The sequence below is a fragment of the Hesperophylax consimilis genome, chromosome 13 (genome assembly GCF_061612785.1).
Source record: "Hesperophylax consimilis isolate HC1 chromosome 13, BYU_Hcon_1.0, whole genome shotgun sequence".
Classification (NCBI taxonomy): Eukaryota; Metazoa; Arthropoda; class Insecta; order Trichoptera; family Limnephilidae; genus Hesperophylax; species Hesperophylax consimilis.
The window spans coordinates 18,287,389-18,307,123 of record NC_142848.1 but is presented as its reverse complement, the minus strand read 5'-3'; positions in this window follow the sequence as shown (position 1 = coordinate 18,307,123).

The window sequence follows — 19,735 nt, the reverse complement described above, 5'->3', positions numbered from 1 at the left end:
GTTTAATAAATATACCATGAAGTGTTCAACCAATGAGTATAAAGTGATTCTTCCAAGAAAAAGCATCCTCGTCAAACATTTTTTTCATTTTATTTCATAGTTTAGACATCTTTTGGCGTACGATATTAAAGTATGTTGTTAGTTTATATCGTAATATCCGAGGAGCTTATTCTTTATGACAATAAAACTGGCGCAGCCGGCGTACAAATATTTTCAATGAACAATGAAAATACAGATGCTTAGCTAAAATGCGGTACGACCCAGGGCTAATGTATTTTGGATTAACAAATTATTGTTAATTATATCAATGATAGTATTTTGACCGGTCAGTGGTTGAGTGGGCATAGCGCTTGGGTCTCACCCGAGCGTCGCGTGTTCGATTCCTCGGCTGGCTAAGTCCTCCATCACAACACAAGCAACATTTTCGGCTTTCTGTGGTGGTAGTAGGAGATTTTCAAACATTGTTGGGTTATTCGTAACCCGGGAATGTTTGTCTTTCTTTTAAAAAAAAAAAAAAAAAAAATTATTTTAACAACTTGATATTCATATTCAAATAAATATCAATTAAGCACTATTTAATGATGTATCATATACCGGCAATTCATATTTAACACCTTAGCTAAACAAATTAAAGGAAAAGGAAATTATTTTCTTTTCTTTGTTTAAACTTTAAGATCTGAATATTAGGAAATCACTATTCCAACTGTTGGTGAAAGTTCCTACTCAATAGGGTGTATCGATTTTCAACTTTTTTTTGTTTTAAAATTCCAAGTTGATAAAAAGTTGCTACTAGGTACCACAACTTACCACAAAAAGTTTTGGATTTTTAAAAAAATGTATAGGTCTCCCGCACAAGGCCTAAAGTTTTATTTTTTTTCAAAAAATATCCAATTGTTTTAAATTTAAAAAAATAAAATCGTAACTTTTGTGTTTATCCCAAGTTAAAAAACAGTAATATTAGGACATTAAAATAAGTAAGAAACGATTTTTTTTTATAAAAAATGGATTTTATGTCTCCCGCACAAGCCCTAAAGTTTGTTAATTTTGATGAAACTTTGTAATTTTGTGTACATATATGAACCATGTTTTAACCACCGGAATTAATTTTAATTTTCTTACAGAAGGCATAAAATGAGTTCAGAACACAAAAGTTACGATTTTAATTTTTTAAATTTGAATTTTTTTTTTATATTTTTTGAAAAAAATTAAAACTTTAAGCCTTGTGCGGGAGACCTAGACATTTTTTTAAAAATCCAAAACTTTTTGTGGTAAGTTGTGGTACCTAGTAGCAACTTTTTATCAACTTGGAATTTGAAAACAAAAAAAAGTTAAAAATCGATACACCCTACTACTCAATTTGCGTTTTGATTTGTTTTGTTTATTACCTTCCATGTTCATAGGTATATGTATAACATATTTATGATATAAGTGCACTTTTCGGATTTCCAAGCAGTGCCCGTAGCAGCAAAACAAAAAGGAGCTTCAAAGTTATGCGACCTGAGGGTTGGAAGTTAACCAAGAACTCTTCTGTGTTCAAAACATTTTGAAAAACGTTTCGTTAACAAAACATTAATAAGTAACTAGATAGATGAAGCAGTTCCCATAACATTATATGTCGGTATAATTAAGTTTATTAAGTTATGGAGTAAAAAATAAATAGTACGAAAAATTATATATCCACGTTTAGAAAATTGATTATTATCTTGATTTCTTCGACGGCTCTAAGCTTCTCAGAAAAAATATTAAACTTAAATGCAATTTTGTAGGAACAAAAATTAGTTTTATTTAAATGGGATGGGTTATGATAAGAAAGTCATAATTGTTGTTTCCCCCAAATGTCAATCCACTGTATAATAACCATGGAATCTATCTGGAATTGCCGCTTTCTGGGCAGTCATTTTTGTTATACCGTTTAGACAGAGTTTTTTTTATTGGTACGCCAAGTCCTCTCTTGGAGTATTTTCTTTATTCATAGTAATAGATTGGCAAAATATTGATACAATGTTGCAAATTTCATTCAGTTAGGTATTCCAAACTGTCAGATATGGACAGGTGATTGGGTAAGAGAATGCATGAACATACGTTTGTGGAAGATGCATATTTGCCTCAACACTTATTATAACACATGTTTTCCAGATTGAATTGAGATTTCATGAAAATATGGAATTTTTTAAGATATTGAAATTATTTTGTATTCACGAATGAGCAGGTAAATAATAATTATTGGCTTACTGATTTTTTACTGATCTCTCCAAAGAAACCAAAAAGGAGGGATGTGTAAATCGTAAAAGTTTTTGGATAGAGATTCAAAGGAAATCTTATTCAGTGAAATTAAATGCTTACAGAAATGATGAAAAATCACTTTTCGATATTGAGGTGCGTTAATATTGGTTAGAACGTTACAGAACAGGAAAAACGCCTGTGTTTTGTATCTTGTTTTAGTGGTAAACAAGTAAAATCGCGTGCGGTGTGCAGAGATGAGAATCAAGATTTGTTTGTATCAACTGTTTGTAAGCAATTCATAACTATTTTAGAACGGCGAGATTAAACCTACAACCGACTCCATAATCTTCAAGATTCTTGAATAGTTGAAACCTTCGAAAAAAAGTTTCGGTTTTACTTTAATAAATTAAAAAATCAGTGATTCGTTATTGTATTTCAATAAGCAATTCAAAGTTTTTCAGACGGTTTTACCACGACTAAGAAAGGAATATTTCAAGAAATTTTAACAATTCATTAAATTTCAAAGTAATTTTTCAAGTTAAGTGAATGTTCTATTCCAGATATTTTATTATTTCAGTTTTGTGAAGCATCTCGTAATGATATGATAACAGAACTTGAAAAGGGCTTTCACATAACTTGAAAAATGACGTTGAAATTCGATGAATTGTTCAAGTTCTGCGAAACAACCCATCATTAGTACAAAGTTAAGCCTTAACTTCTAGCTAGAGTGCCAAGAAATCCACCGTGGATTAACGATTTTACCGTGGATTTGCAGGAAGTAGCTCACCCATTGATTTTATGGTTTTGACTTTAAAAAATGGTTCTATCGTAGTAAAATATATTTCATTTACTTGGCTAGGAAATTAAATATCTTGTTATTATCCTTCGTACTTATTATATCTATAAAAAAACGTGTAGCAACATTTCGTGTCAAGTGTCATTGTACGGGACGTGTTAGCCTGCACAAGAAAAGACTGTAATTAATAAGCACCAGCACACATTAGTTCTCAACCTGGGTTATGATTTAAGTAAAACACCGTGAGGTGTTCTATCCAAACCATCATAAAAAAAGACGATTCAAATCAAAATTCGCATTTCAATTAGATTTATTGTACTGGTATACAGAACGTACAAAGGGGTGAAGCTTAGAGGTACTACCTATTTCTTACAGCCAACCCAATTCACAAGAAATAGTTATATGTATTTCAATACAACTGGGTTTTAATACACAAATAGAAAATGAAACAATCGGAATTCTTTCAGCAATAATTTAAGATTGGAGCACATTGTGCATCATCGCGCAATACAATACAGCAAATGGCGCAGGCGACTGCTGCTCTAGGTTGTCAGCATCATTGACTAATTCAGTCGGTAGCCAGGTGGAATCAGCCAGCCTCTAGGTTGTCAGCATCAGTGGTTGTCAGTAACAGGGCTGATTCAGTCGGTAGCCAGGAGGAATCGGCCAGCCTCTAGGTTGTCAGCATCAGTGGCTAATTTAGTCGGTAACCAGGAGGAATAAGACAGCCTCTAGGTTGTCAGCATCAATGGTTGTCAGCATTAGTGCTGATTCAGTCGGTAGCCTCTAGGTTGTCAGCATCGATGGCTAGTTCAGTCAGTAGCCAGGAGGAATTGGCCAGCCTCTAGGTTGTCAGCATCAGTGTTGATTCAGTCGGAAGCCAGGAGGAATCGGCCAGCCTCTAGGTTGTCAGCATCAATGGCTAGTTCAGTCAGTAGCCAGTAAGAATTTGCCAGCCTCTAGGTTCAGTCACAGTGGGCAGTTCTGTCCGTAGCCAGCAGGAATTCAGCGGCGGCATGGTCACTTGATTATAAGGGCCGGCACACGGAGACGCCCCATTATTGTAAGGATGACAGATGCGTCTGGCTCAGCTGATAGAGTGCCCGCAGTAAACAGCTCGTTGCATATAGTTGTAATATTTTCAAATGATTGTGCCGTGACGGAGGAACAGAAGCGAATACGGCTTTCAGTTGAAACTCAGGAATTTATAATTTTAAATTATGGCAGATCGCGTTGTAACTGGAGGTGTTCCGTCCACTCGTGGTAATTCTTGAATCCTCTAATTTTTGTTTTTAATGGGCTATATATAATATCTCCTACAAGCCTTTGTGTGACGTCAGCTTGCAAAATTATGTTTACGTTTTCAAAAGTATTGTGGTGCGAATAATATTTCTCCCAGCAACTGGCTTTGTCACTATTTTAATTTTGTTTTAGAAAATAGGGTTATCGAACTGTTTAATGTTCGATCCAGTGTTTTTGCCACCTAGTAACAGATTGATGCATTTTTCAACTGGTAAATATTATATTTGGAAAAAGGGGTCATCAAACTTGAAGGTGTGCAACTTTAGTCACAATTGATATTAAATGCAATAAAATATTTTTTCATGTTCGATACAGTCATAATTTTGATTTTCTAACGTCATAGAAGTATATTAATTTACAAGAAAGCCTCATTTGACTTATTTTTTACGTTAAGAACGATCTTTAGTCTTAAAAAATAATAAAACTCAAGAATGTTTTGGTATTTCTTCATTATAATATATTTTTTATAACATTTGAAAGAAGATAAAAAACATTTCTCTCAACATAAGAAGCTGCCCCGTGGAAACTTCGTATGAAAGATATATACACAAATTACAAAAATATAATTTGAAAAATTATACCGAAAATAGTGTCAGCCGGCTTACGGAGCACTATTGGCATTTAACCCTGGCACACTAAAGATTACAAGTCGCGAGAAGATGGCAATCCAAGGGTTAACATATATTTTATCTTACTGCCTTGGAAGTGTTTATAAGTCAAATGTGTTAATTTTTGAGATTTGTATACATACCTACTTCCATGACTATTTAACAGATCCTTGTCATGTTGCACACTCGCGGTTACACTCACGTTACAGTGCAGAGAGTTATTTACACACACACATACAAATATACACATAAATATATGTATATAAATAACTCTTTTTATTTTTCTTCGAATATTGTTAAACGAGAGAGTGATGTACATTGATTCAGAGAAATATAACGAATGATTCAAATGCGGTGAAGGCAACGAATTGAATAATTTCGCAATAAAATTTATGAGAATAAAAGACGGGAGAGATTTAGTACGAGTACCTACTAACTTTAAATTATTGTGAGCGATTTATCGAGTGTGGGTATATTTTATGTATAATGGTTTTCTTCATGCATGACTTATTGCCTTCTTATAAAATTTAGATGCAAAATGAATATTCTTATATTTGTAAATATAATAAATCCCACTGCACGGCTTCTGGGTAATAAAATGCAATAAAATTATTCACCTGAATATTTTCATAGCTTTAGAAGTCAGCGCCGTTCAACACATTGAGTGGCGTTATGTGGAACTAACATGCAGTTATTTTCTATGGCATTATTAAAGAGTTACCTTAAAAGAGTGCCCCTGCCTGCATTGTTGGGTTAAGGTGAGGGCTGTAGGAAGGGATTTATGAATACGGGTCTTAGAAAGGCCCGGATTATATATGATGGAGGAAAATCAAATGACAGTATTCGTTCCAGATACGTGCCGACTTATACAAAAATGAGTCAAAGAAACGACCTGTTCTGATGAAATAAACATTAACTTCTGTGAACGGGTACTCTGCTCGTATCCTTTGAGTTTTGAGAACGTGCACTGGTATACAGGGGATCAATGCTACTAGCTCCTTGAAGCAGGCTACATTAAAATACCAATGGAACAGATTCGGCATGCCTATATTCCATCTAAGTATTAGAGATGGCAATCGGTCAGTTAACAACGGATTGTCAACCAGACAGACCTCCCTCCTTTGCACAGAATCAAGTGGGTTCATTATTATTTTTTTTTATTTTTTAGTTCATATTTGACAGTGTTAAGAATTAATTATAAGAAATAATTAGTAGCCTGAAATAATACTAATACCTCAGTCAACAATTACTGCTTATTATATTTTTTTCACCTGTAAGCAACAACTAGGAAAAGCTTTGTTAGTGCTAAATTTCCCACTAGATGGCGTCGAGACATATTATATCAACAATTGTTGGTGAAATATTTTGACTTGTCAATTATTATTATTTTTAATGATGAACTAATGTAACATTTATGTCATATTTCAGGCGACTAATTATTGCTTATAATTATTTGTTAACTTTTATGCTATGGATAAAACATTGCCTTATCAACATTAGTTTATCATTAAAAAATAAGTGTCAAGAATTGTTTATACCCCAATAAAATAACGATATATAAAAATAAGACTAAATTTAAAAAAGAAAAAAAACTTAAAAATATAAGAAGTTCTGATAAAATTCAATTACTTAATTTGTTGGAATATTAACTAAGTTAACATTTAAACATTGAGTGGGTATTAATCAGACAAAGAGAGAAAGTATTATTATCCAATTAAATATGCTGTTATTATGCTATTTAAAGTTTTTTTTAAATTCAAACCAAAACGAAAGCAGAACAGGAAAAAAGAAGGATTTGTGATGAAAAAAAGAATATATCAATAAAATAATAAGTTTTCTGAAATATTAATTCAGCAAAGCTGCGTTAGTTCCATGTAGCATTCTATGTTCAATTGAAGTTAATCGTCCTCAATTTTGATGTTCCAAATACATTTTTGTATTTTTTTTTCATGTGATAGTTCACAAGAGCGCCCCTGTCTTTACAGTGAAAAGGCAGGGGACCTATGTATGGAAAACGTCAGAAGTTTATTATTAATATTATAGGGTATTTGCTTATATTAAATGAGACTTAATGAAAACTTTGACATAATCTCTATGGCGCCCTTCATGGCAGCAGGACGCGTCCTAACGCGTCCTCCAACCGCTTTGTATTTTCTTAGTATTTTCAAGGGAAATTAGGCAACATCCCTTTGAAATTATTTTTAAAATCAATCAATCAACATTTTAACTTAAATAAAAATAAACTTAATAACCAGTTATACGAACTTTATAATATGTGATTTGAGTGCAAAGTGAATATTCGGAAATTTTGCTCAAAAATATTGGACATTCGAAACGGACGTCGATCGGTAAATGCACCCCAGATGTTTTCAATGGAATTCTCGGAGTTTTTTTTGTTTGAGAATTCTGAATTTTATTGCGGGCAGAATGCACCACTACAACAATCACCAGGAACAGGATTACATGGAGATGGATGATAGACTTGCCGAACGTCACAGCAGTGCTGCCAGGGTCTATGTGAGATGTCAGCGCTTAATTAACAGCAGACACATACCTGGACGCTGTTGGTGGACGCGGTGGACTCTCTCGCTGCAGCAGCTGGTCCAGTTTCTTGCTGCAGAGTCTCCACCTTCTATTTTCGTCGAACGTCACAGCGGTGCTGCCAAGGTCTGGTATCTGTGAGAGGATAGTGTGTCAGCTCTTTAATAGCAGCAGACCAGACACATACCTGGACGGATGACGAACCTAGTGCTGGCACTGTTGGTGAGCGCGGTGGACCCTTTCGCTGCAGCAGCTGGTTCTTCACCACCTAGAATTCTTGCTGCAGAGTCTCCATCTTCTATCTTCGTGTTACCTGTTCCTATACTTCATTTTACTTAACTTCACTTCACTTTATCAACTTTAAAGCGCCCCTGAGGTGATATCTCACAAAAGCGACGCTATACAAATTATCCAAAAAATAATAATCATAACAAGGTAGGTTGTTCTGTATCTGGCTTCAATACAAATATTAAGGAACAAAACCATTGTTTTTTATGTTTAGTTAGGAAAATAATAAATCAATATCGGGATTCATTTTTATAATAATAGATCTTAGCAGAAGCACCCGCATGCCTTCCACTGAAATTAATTTAAGCTTAAGAAAATATTATTTTAGAGATTAGATAGCTTCGTCTTTTACTGACAGCCGTAATTGATTATTCAGGTGCGAAAACTTTTACTAAAATGTTCATAAATTATATTCACCCGTCCAAATATCACAAAATATTTTTAAGATTTTTTGATTAATGCTTAGCCATATTTCACCTGTTTCAAAGGATACCTCTCACCACCCTACTCAAGACTAGGATACAAAAACGTTTTCTTTGAATCCTAAAGGTTTTTCAAAAAATACTCGACTTCGAACAAAAACTTTCAATTACCACGTCGTACTAGTTTAGCGGCCCCTCATGATAGCAAACAAATTGGGCGCTTTCATAATTTGACAAGGCACGGCAACGGCACGTTACGATATGGAGAAAAATTTATGAGTTTGTATGAAGTGGTTTTTAATTTACTGTCCGTGGAACTGCATGTCGTGGATGTCAACGGCGTACCGTGCCGTTGATGTAGCCCACCTCTGAAAAACGTTGCTGTTTTTTTTTTGAAGTACAGTAGTGTAGTTAAAATAATAATTTTTGATATGTGAGTGAGTCCGAGCCGCCATCCTTGTCCGCTCGCACCGACGAAAGTACCGACACTTGTGTTTGTCGAGCTTTTGAGTCAAATCAAATGCGTGCGGGTGTAAACTAACTTTATCATTGCTGAACAAAAATAATTGAAAAATTAACTGAGTCTTTCTTTGGTTATTCAAATATTAATAATACAATACGATAGTTCTAAGTATTTAACTTATAGCAGCGGATGTTGACAATATTTTCGTCTAAATATTTAAATTTTTCTAGATTCTTTTCTATTAAATTAACGAATGAAGTGGTATCTTGGAACTGAAAACTAACCCACTTCTTGACATCCGATCGAGCTGAAACTCTGCAGATCCGTTGACGATGAACAAGGAATTCTATCATCTTTGTGTGGAATTCATGCGCAATTAATACATAAAAATTTATAGCAGTTAATTTACGAAATAAACGTAGGAATTGGAAATTGGCTTAAGAGGAAGGTTCAATCCTCAGTCAAACAAAAAAATGCAGTGTGTGGCAAGCCTACGCACGACGGAAGTAAAACTTTTAGTATTGTTCTCTCTCTCTTTTCATTTCATATTATTAAAAAAAATCAAAAAAAGAAAAAAAAAATTAGTTAAAGCGGGGATCTAACCTCGGTTCTTCACGACAAGAGTCGGGCGCTCTGCCTCTAGACCGCGAAGCTGAGTTTGGAGTGACCTAAACTAGGTATATAATATTAGCTAGGCTCCTATAGCGAAATGATCACGGTTTTTCGTGACGGTCATGAGTCGGTTTTACTCCGGTCCTCGAAAATGCATAACGCGCGTAAAGAAGTTGCACTTCAAAAAAGTAGTTTTAAATACATCTATTAACTAAAATAGTCGTATAGCAGTAAAAATATGTTTTTTTACGAGTGGTGTTCACGACCACGGCGTAAATTATAAAAACGGTCGACGACACGGCCCGCCCACGGAATGCCGTGACATTTTAAAGTGTCCATTCTTGTAAAAATGTTGCGAAATCTAAGATTCAATCAACAATATTAATTTAATTTTGCAAAAGAAGCAAACACATTGTGACTTGACATTTTAAATAATAAAAAAGAAACCACTTTGTTTAAAGTCACTTTATTGATATTTTAAAGTCTACCGGTTTCGGTACCTCCGTAGATAAGATAAAGAAGATGTTCTTAGCCACTCGGGCGTATATAAAATTAGTTGCAGTGATTGCCCAGCATTCTACATAGGACAAACATCACGCAATGTAGAAACTAGAATAAAAGAACACCTGAGATGTCAAACCAGTTTGGGATTTTCAGAATTTGCAGAACATCTAATTAAAAAAGATCACACTTTTAACCGTGACACAGGTATTAAAGTCCTACACAAAAATGAGATAGGCTTACGACTTAACAATTTGGAAACATTGGAAATAAAAAAAATCAGAGGATTAGAGGAAGATTAATTCAAAGGCTGAAATCATCAATAATCAATTAAATTTAACATTCAGCCCTATAATAAGTATGTTTCCCGCTATCCCAAAATCCCCACCTCCACTTCCTTCCCGCAACTGACACTGTCTCTCTCTGTTTTTTCTATTTCTTTCTCTCTTAACTATTGGTTTATATATATACATATGTGTATTATTCTGCATTTGTTAGTATTTTTATAACAGTCCTGATGATGGTACGGAGGTACCGAAACCGGTAGACTTTAAAATATCAATAAAGTGACTTTAAACAAAGTGTTTTCTTTTTTTATTATTTAATATCAATTTACGCTATAAATCGACAGAGATAAATATTATTTTTATCTTACTCACAGAACTCATTAATTTCAGTTGAGTAATTTATTTTAAACCACATGGTTTTTTCTCCAAAAGCACAAAGCACAACCTGGTTCCAAAAAGATAAATTGATGGAAATTTCTCTAACGTGTTCCTTTTTATTTATTTTTACTTTCAAATTGAGGAACTCCAATCAACATTTTTAAATATGTTTTGAAGTGAAACTTCTTTACGCGCGTTATGCATTTTCGAGGACCGGAGTAAAACCAACTCATGACCGTCATCAAAAACCGTGATCATTTCGCTATAGGAGCCTAGCCAATATTATATACCTACTTTAGGTCGCTTTCCAAACTCAGCTTCGCGGTCTAGAGGCAAAGCGCCCGATTGTCGTCGTGAAGAACCGAGGTTCGATCCCCGCTTTAACTATTTTTTTTTTCTTTTTGTAATTTTTTTAATAATAATTTTTTTTAAAGTGATAAAATGCTCTCGTGCTGCGACTTTTAGATATTTAGACTATATGATATTTTGGTCGAATCCGTAATAACCGCGGTCTAGAGGCAGAGCGTTTGACACTCGTTATGCAGGACCCGGGTTCGAATCCCATATTTTTATAACTTTTAATTTAATTTAATTATCACGTGCTACTTATAAATATGTCAATAGACAGAAAAAAAGAGAGAATGAAATGAAAAGAGAGAGAGAAGAATACTAAAAGCTTCACTTCCGTCGTGCGTAGGCTTGCCACACACTGTATTTTTTTAACAATATTCACCGTCTACCACTAAAAAATAGTTTATTAAAACAGATGCTGAACTTAAAAGCGATGATATTTCTACATAAAATAATAAACAACCTATTGCCAAAAAACTTCAAACAAAATTATATACAACAACGACATTCACAAACATAATACAAAACGTGCAATGAAATTAGGCTACCAAAAAAGACAAAGCCAACACACAAAATACTGTACAAAGGAATTCAATATTATGCTACGTATAAACAGGACAATATTACCACGAGGCGAGTCGCAAATTATGGGAAAGTAACGAAGCAACCGCAGACGGCACGAAACCCGCTTGCGGTTGTTTTGTTCTTTTTCCGTAATTCGTGGATCTGCTCGCAGAAATTTTATAATGTTTATACGCACCCTTGGTTGGTTCAAGCTGTATTGTACAAGCCATATTAATTAAAAGAAAATGTAATTATTAATAAAAATATAACAATTTGCAGTTTATGATTAATTAGATATACTCGTATTTAAATTTGGATATACAAATGGCTAAAATAAAATGAATTAATAAATTAGTATATCTCTCCGCAATGCTACGCAATTAGCAATCAAATTTAATTTTATATTATTTCAAAAAACAAAACCGATTTATCATTTTTTTATATGACAACACAACCTTAAATTTGTCTGTTCATCAACATTTTTCACCGTAGTTCCTTATTGTGTAAAGAGCGGAAGTTACGACTAAACTCAGTATTTACTTTTTCGCAAGCTGGTAAGTTTTTAGATTTTCACGGCCAAAAGCATTTTTGTTGTTTGTTTTTGGGGTGTTATGCCGTGTTGCGCTAACTCCTTCTTTAGCCGAAGTTTCGGACATCGTTGCAGTGAGATCCGGTAGATCCATCGGGGCAGATCCGGTAGATCCGAAGATGTGTTTTCGCAAGCTGTATCAGAAAAAACACCTAGGTATTTTAACGAAGTTTTCGTACGTTGACAACTAGGATGAAATAATTATAGTACATGAAGATCACAGTTTGATCTAATTCTTAAGGCATTTTCCGATTTTAGTAGATAATTTCCCACAAAATGTTACTGAAAAGGTTTTTTTTTTAAATAATTATTTTTATTTGCACAGGAATAGATCCCAAAACCCACACATTCACACTCCATGTTAACCACTTGCGTCCTGAAGTACACTGTATTGTATTATTTTTTTTTCCTGATAATCTCACTATTTTTTTTAAGCTGGCAACACTTTTCATAGACAAATAGTATACATTTCTGCCGCCAGTATTGATCAGTTGTGGTCTTTAAAATTATATAAAATTATATTAATTATATAAAACTTAAAGTCTTGTCAAGTGCATCATATCAAAATGGCGTCTTGTTCTACATCTCACTCGAGAAAGTTAGTGAATTTCTTTTGAAATGTGGAATAAATTAAAGAAATTTAGATTGATTGTAAGTATGAAAGAAACATATTTGTAAAGTAAGACAATTTCACAAAACAATGGTAGGTACTCTGTAGTGTACCTCGAGTCAGTATGGTGACATTTCATATTTGTTTTGTTCTTTCATTTCGGTTTCTGAATTACGAAGATATTTTGAACATACTCTATGAAAGTGATGTTAAAGTGTCTGATGTCTACAAGTCTGATGATGACATGTATTTCTTAGAAATCCCTGAAGCAACCTCTTCATTGCCTCTAAATGTATCACTGGAGGAGCTTTTCGAAGAGGAAGAAAGAATGGATTCGCAGCCCAGACTTTTGCCATGGCTTGTGTTAGTGTAAGGCTATTAGTTATAATAAATGTAGAGTTAATTTGCTAATGTATATATTGTATTCCCATACCATTGACCTAAGTAACACCTTTTATCAATCAAATTTAAAACTCAAGAGTTCAAGCCTTAAGGGTTTTTATTTGTTCCGTCACACTTTATTCAACTATAATTTTGTTTTACTGTTACAGAATGACAGCTATGGGACCAGCCCCATAAGTCTTAATAACCGAAGGATACTCTTCCCAAAATGAATTGCACCTAATTTGCAAGTATTTGGACCTGCAGTTTTGCGAATTAGTAGCGGAGTACACGAATTTATATTTCGTACAAAAATTGCAGCACAGGTCTGGTAATACCAATTCTAGGGTGCTGATTAAATTCCCTGAGGTCCAGGTGCTGATAGGGAGTTTGAAGTTTTCGCAAACTCGGATGTATTGGTCGTTAGATTTAGGTATACCAGTTATAGCAAATTGCATGTCCGGGGATCGATGTTTTGAACTAATTATTAATATGAGTAAGGCTTTGTAAGGCCAGAATTTACCTAAAGCATCTCATTTGTCAAAAGACGAGAAAATAATCCCCTTTTATGGACGTTGCCAGCACCGATAATATGTTCCATCCAAGCCAAACCCTTTAGGCCTGAAAAAAATGTCTCGCTGCAAGGGATGTGCTTGTGTGGGATTTTCATATCTACGTGGGAGCTGGAACGGTCAGCAAAGTTGACGAAAAACTTAAGATCTAGGTGCTGTATTGTACTGTACCTAAGAATATTTAATCAAAGTTTTTAACCAACATCCTGCTGAAGCTTGACTGAAGAAAACCCGGTAGATGTGTGAAAATTAATAAAAACCCGTGGTTATTAAACAAAGTATTTTATTTAAATATAGAATGTCTATTCACAAAGTAATTGCTTCGTACGAAAAAAAAAGTATTATTTACACTGGTAGATTGTTTACAAGCTTGAACCTTGCAGATATGTTATTAGGAGAAAAATATTTAATTATTGAAGACAATATTAGCGATTTCTAAACGAAAATCTGAAACAAAAAAATCAGAAAAGGATACGGTCACATCTAGGACTCGAACCCCGGACTTGCAGAAAAGTCAATAGATGTCGCACATTAAAAATAAAAAATAAAATAAGATAGGTTTATCTAAAAAGACGCTGTATAGATTGCATTTTGTTCGGGTTGAATCTTGCGATCATACATAAAGATAGTTGCCAATAAAAATGTGCGGTGAAAAAATGTAGACAATGTTGGTAGTTCTTATTCGAAGTATGATACAGTTAAAAGTGACCGAGGGGGATAGGGTCCCATTAGCTCAGTTGGTAGAGCAGTGTCCCGGAAAGACAAGGGTCCTGGGTTCGAGTCCTAGATGTGACCGCATCCTTTTCTGATTTTCTGTTTCAGATTTTCGTTTAGAAATCGCTAATATTGTAGGTATTCAATAATTAAATATTACAATTTGAGGTTTTACTCAATAAAGTTATTCGGAAAAATAAATAAAAAAGAAAAAATATTCATTACAGGTACAGAAAGTACCAACAGGATTTGGATGTTGTGAGACAACTGAAACCTGACAAAGGTCTGACGTGGGGAAATTGGGATGCAAAGGTACTTCAAGACGATAAAGTGTGTGTAGTCAAATAGAAAGACAATAAATCTGTACTTTTCCTCTCAACTTCTACGGGGAGCTCCCCATCGGGGGCGTAAACAATGGTCAAAGGAGGAATTTAGAAAAAAAGACGTTCCTCAGCCAGCCACTGTAAAAAATTAAAATACCTAGAATAGAATAACCTAGGGAAGAAATGATCTCTACGATAGGCTCACTGTCACTTACCGTACGGCAATTCGTACGTGAAAATGGCCCGTAAGGTTGCTTAATCACTTTGTAGATTTAGTTATAGTCAATCGTTGGTCGAGATAAGTTGGGATTTTCATCCTCCAGGATGCGAGTAGCCACTGCCATGATCCACTACCAAGGTGGTGATGTACAGTTCACACCACGATCGGGCAGAGGCAGACCTAAAATTGCTTCCCCATCACCTCAATGTGAGCCAAAACCCCAAAAGAAGCACAAAAAGGTTATTCCCTTACCTATTTCATAGATACGTCTTGATAACGTACGACATCTTCCACGTTTTCAATATGAAGCGAATGCCTCAAAATGTTGATTTCTTGGATGTAAATCTAGGTCTAAATTTATTTGAATAAAATGTAATGGTGCGTATACATTTGTATCTCAAATTATGTATTTGCTGTTGCTTCGTTCCTTTCCCATAATTCGAGGCTCAGCTCGCGTTTTGGCTCGAAAATGTATTCGCGCCATTGTATGTTTTTTATGTGTAAAAAATGGTTAGAAAAGTATCATACTGTTAGATTATAATATTTTCACTAATTTTGTTAATGTTGATCCTAGTTTTATGTAGAATTTGTAAATTTTTTTTAAGGAAAGTCAAACATTTCTGAGTTACGAATAATCTGAAAATATTTGAAAATCTCCTACTACCACCACAGTAAGCGGAAAATATTGCTTGTGTTGTGTTGGAGGACTTGTGTTGGAGAGCCAGCCGAGGTATTGAACACACTACGCCTGTGTGCGTCATCTAAACGCGATGTCAACTCAGCATAGGGAATTTTTTTTTCTAGGTTGTGACCTGAGGTGCACTACAATGTACCTTCTGCAATTCAAACTAGGCATGAAAAAAATATTACAAAAATTATTTTTATTTTACCCTTATTATGAAGAATAACAAAATATCTGATGCTTGGTTAAGCCTAACATTTCAAGAGGATGTATATTAAACTTATGTTGTAACTCTGTGATCGTTTTTTCACCAAAAAACGGGATTTACAACAAGTATTATTTTCAATTAATCTTGATTCAATTTATTTCGTAGTTATATAAAATACAGGGTGTTAAAAAATGTAGCCGGCAGACTTTACCCAACGATACCTGAGTTTATTTGTAGCAAAAAAATGTATGGGTAATTTTACATTTCATTTTTCGGAAAGGAGAAAATCTCTTTAAAATATCGCCATTGGTTAAAAACTTTAACATGAATTACTGCCCGCTGCTGTGGGAACGGGACAGTGCATAACCACGTGGTACAAACAGGCTGGCCTAGTGTTTTTCCCGGTGGTGACATGCTTTTTTTAATATCAACGTAGACCAACATATGAACAATTTTTTTTACGCCAATGAGGTCAGGATTTGCTGGTTAAAGTCCATTGGGTACTTTTTAACCCTTAACTGCATAGTGTAACACATCTGATATAATTAGCTTTTTTTATTTTTTTTTCCATTTTGACATCTGTTGGTGGGTTTTGGTATTACAGTATTGTTTTTAAATTATTTCTGCATAATAATGTTGTCGAAAAATTACAGTAGATTACACACAATAATTTGAAATTTTGATTTTAAACTTGAGAGTTGGAGGTTACAGATTGTGTGCATTTTGATGTCCAGTATTATATAAAAATATAGTGTTTTTTCGACGTGTTGGATCGTAATTATATTATTTCACAAATAATAAGGTACGTTTATGTGTTTTAAATATAAATTTTATGTGTATTATGTATTTTGACAGTCTAAATTTTACCAAATCTTATTATATCATATATGTAACACTATGCACTGAGACCATATTTTGACATTTGTATTTAGTCATTACTAATTATAGCATGACGTAGTTTCAAAATGGCAAAGAGGGGTTTATCCGAAAAGGAGTTGGACGAAATAATTAATCGCTTATCTGACAGTGACGATGGAATGGATTTTACGGATGATGACAGTATAGCTGATGAAAATTATTGCGCCATAGAAAATTACGATTCAGGTGATCAAAGTGAACCTGAAGATATCCACTTGGGAGATGGAGACGTTGAGAATCATCTACCAAATAATGTTGACGGTGATAATGTACATAATGTTTTATCTAGTGGCCAAACTTATATTACAACGACAACGCCCGTTTCATCTACTTCAAAAGTTTTGAAATCGTCAATTTTGTGGAGAAAAAAAACCTGCAGCTTGAAGACTCCGACATGGAATTTACAGGAAACAGGCAATTGCCCTTGGATTTGATGGAATTGGAAACCCCATTCGATTTTTTTAAATATATATTTACAGATGCTATTATCAATAAAATACTAGAACAGTCAAATCTCTACGCTCTGCAAAAAGATGTTTCAAGCCTGCAAATAACGGACGGCCGGCATAGTCCAGTGGTAACGCATTGGACTGCCATTCCGAAGGTCGCGGGTTCGAACCCGGCGTGCGCAAATAAATTTTATTTGATTAATTTGTGTTATTTCACAATTAATTAATTAAAATAATATATAGTATATTTGCGGCACGTTCCAGAGTGGAAGATACTACCAGTATCGCCCTGGTGTAAGACCACCATTCAGAATTGAAACGTTGCTCCAAATGGCTTTAGCCGTGTTTAGTGACTAGATCTGAATAGCCAGGTACTTCCCCACCTTCCTCTTTCCCTTCCCCACTTACCTTCGGCCTCACAACATCCCCCAATTGGGGATGCCATAGTCTCACTGGCTCCAGACGGGAACAGTTGGGACTCTTGTGAGGTATTCACTATAAAAAAAAAAAAAATATTAGTACGACTGATTTGCATAGATTTATCGGAATATGTATTTATTCCTCTTTGATGCGTGGACTAAATATTCGATCCAATGGTCGAGTGATTTGTATTTTGAACCAATAGCATCTTTAATTTTGCATTTTTTTAAATTTTAAATTATAAAAAAAATGCAAAAATATATTTTTTTTTTAAATAAAAAAAGTCATGCATTTAAGGGTACATTCCGTCTATCCAGCATACTCTATAAATAAAAACAATGTAACTATGAATAAATTGGGGTTTCGTGTAGGTGTTGTCATTAGTGCTGTGCTTACTTTTTCAAAATTTATCTCCACATCAGATATGATTTTAGATTTTTGCGTCAAATGTATTATCGTGATTAATGTTTGAGTTACTTGCCGTGTTGCGCTTCCTCCTTCTTCCATCGTCAGGGTAAATGTGTAGATTTTTTTTGAATTATGCGTCTTTGTAATACATATAAGTGATACTGTGTTGCAAGCTTTAACCCTTTGAAGTTTTCTGTTTAAAACAATTGATTATGTGTATGAAAAGTCAGCTTCGTAGTAAAACTCTAAAACAACCTATTACGAGGCTCAAGTTTATCATGCCTTTCAAATACCCTTCGCAAATCAATTCACACCCATTAAAAGGATTAACAAGGAGCACTCAAGGTATTTTGTTTGATAACCACCAGAATAATTACGAATTCTTATTTCTTTGTGGCAAACTTGGATCCCTTGTCTCTAATACAACCCTTCTAGCGTGCGAACTTGGTCGCAGTTAAATAATAATAATAATAATAATAATAATTGGATAATTTGTATAGCGCCGTTTTTGTGAAAAATCACCTCAAGGGCGCTGTACAATTTATTTCCTAGGATCTACATTTGTTATTTAGACCAACTGTGCCAGCACGAGGTTCGTCATCCGTTCAGGCATGTGTCTGCCGCCAATATAGCGCTGACATGTATCTGCTGCCAATAAAGAGCGCTGACACAACATCCTCACATAGACAACAAACCTTGGCAGCACCGCTGTGACGCTCGACGAAGACAGAAGATGGAGACTCTGCTGCAAGAGTCCTAGGTAGCGAAGGAACTGTACCAGCTGCTGCAGGGAGAGAGACTACCCCGTCCACCAACTGTGCCAGCACGAGGCTCGTCATCCGTTCAGGCATGTGTCCGCCGCTAATATAGCGCTGACATGTGTCTGCTGCCAATAAAGAGCGCCGACACAATATCTTCACATAGATAACAGACCTTGGCAGCACCGCTGTGCAAAATCACCTCATCCTAGTTTACCTTAGTCTCTCCAGTCACCTCCCAGCCTTTCATGCCACCTAGTGCATCCTCTCGACCCTTTCAGACTCCTTCCTGGCTCCAATACATTCTTTCTATTGTCGTGATCCGACGATTTCACACCTCTGTCTCAGACCCTTAGGGCTCGCTTATCGCAGGCTTTCATAAGCAAAATCTTGAACCAAAGTCAAAGTGAAGTTTATGAGTGTCATCTGTAACAAAATACATAAACAAAAACAGAAAATAAAAACAAAGACAAAAACTTTAAACAAAATATGGCTTATCTGTCCTCCATGCAGACATCCTCGGTTGAAAAGGTCCCGTAATTCCTAACACCACTTGACACTTGAGTCAGGTATAAAATCTTCGACTGCATTGAGAAATCTTCGTTCTAGCTTCACTTTTAAAAATTAATCGGTTTAAAATGCTATAATAATTGCAAATTCCGGCTAAACGGTAGAAGTTACGCACATTTCGTGAAATAAGAAGGTAAGCACTATATAAAACACGGATGCTGAACAATTTTCAGCGATCTCTTAGCAAGGGAAACCTTCTGAAAGGATCAAACAAACCGGAGCGGTTAAAACACGTCCGCAACGAAGAACGGAAGGTCGGGGTCAGATGATTGTAACGACTGTATTCCCTGAAGCCTAAACCTTCGTCTCCATCACTGAAAGCAGTGGTTAGGGTCACATGTGATAGTGATTTGTAGTGCGGGCGGGGATCTGCAATGTCTGCATATTAATAATAGTATGTTATTTAATTTCAATTCATAAAGTTTATTTTATGTTGGTTGAACTAGTTCTATTACCAACCATCTGATAATTTTATCTACAAACATTAATATTACCCCGAATTTTTTTGCTATTTGAGTAAAAACTGTGGCAAAGCGGTAAACTCGTTAGATCAGGCCAGTGACATAAGATGTTCAAA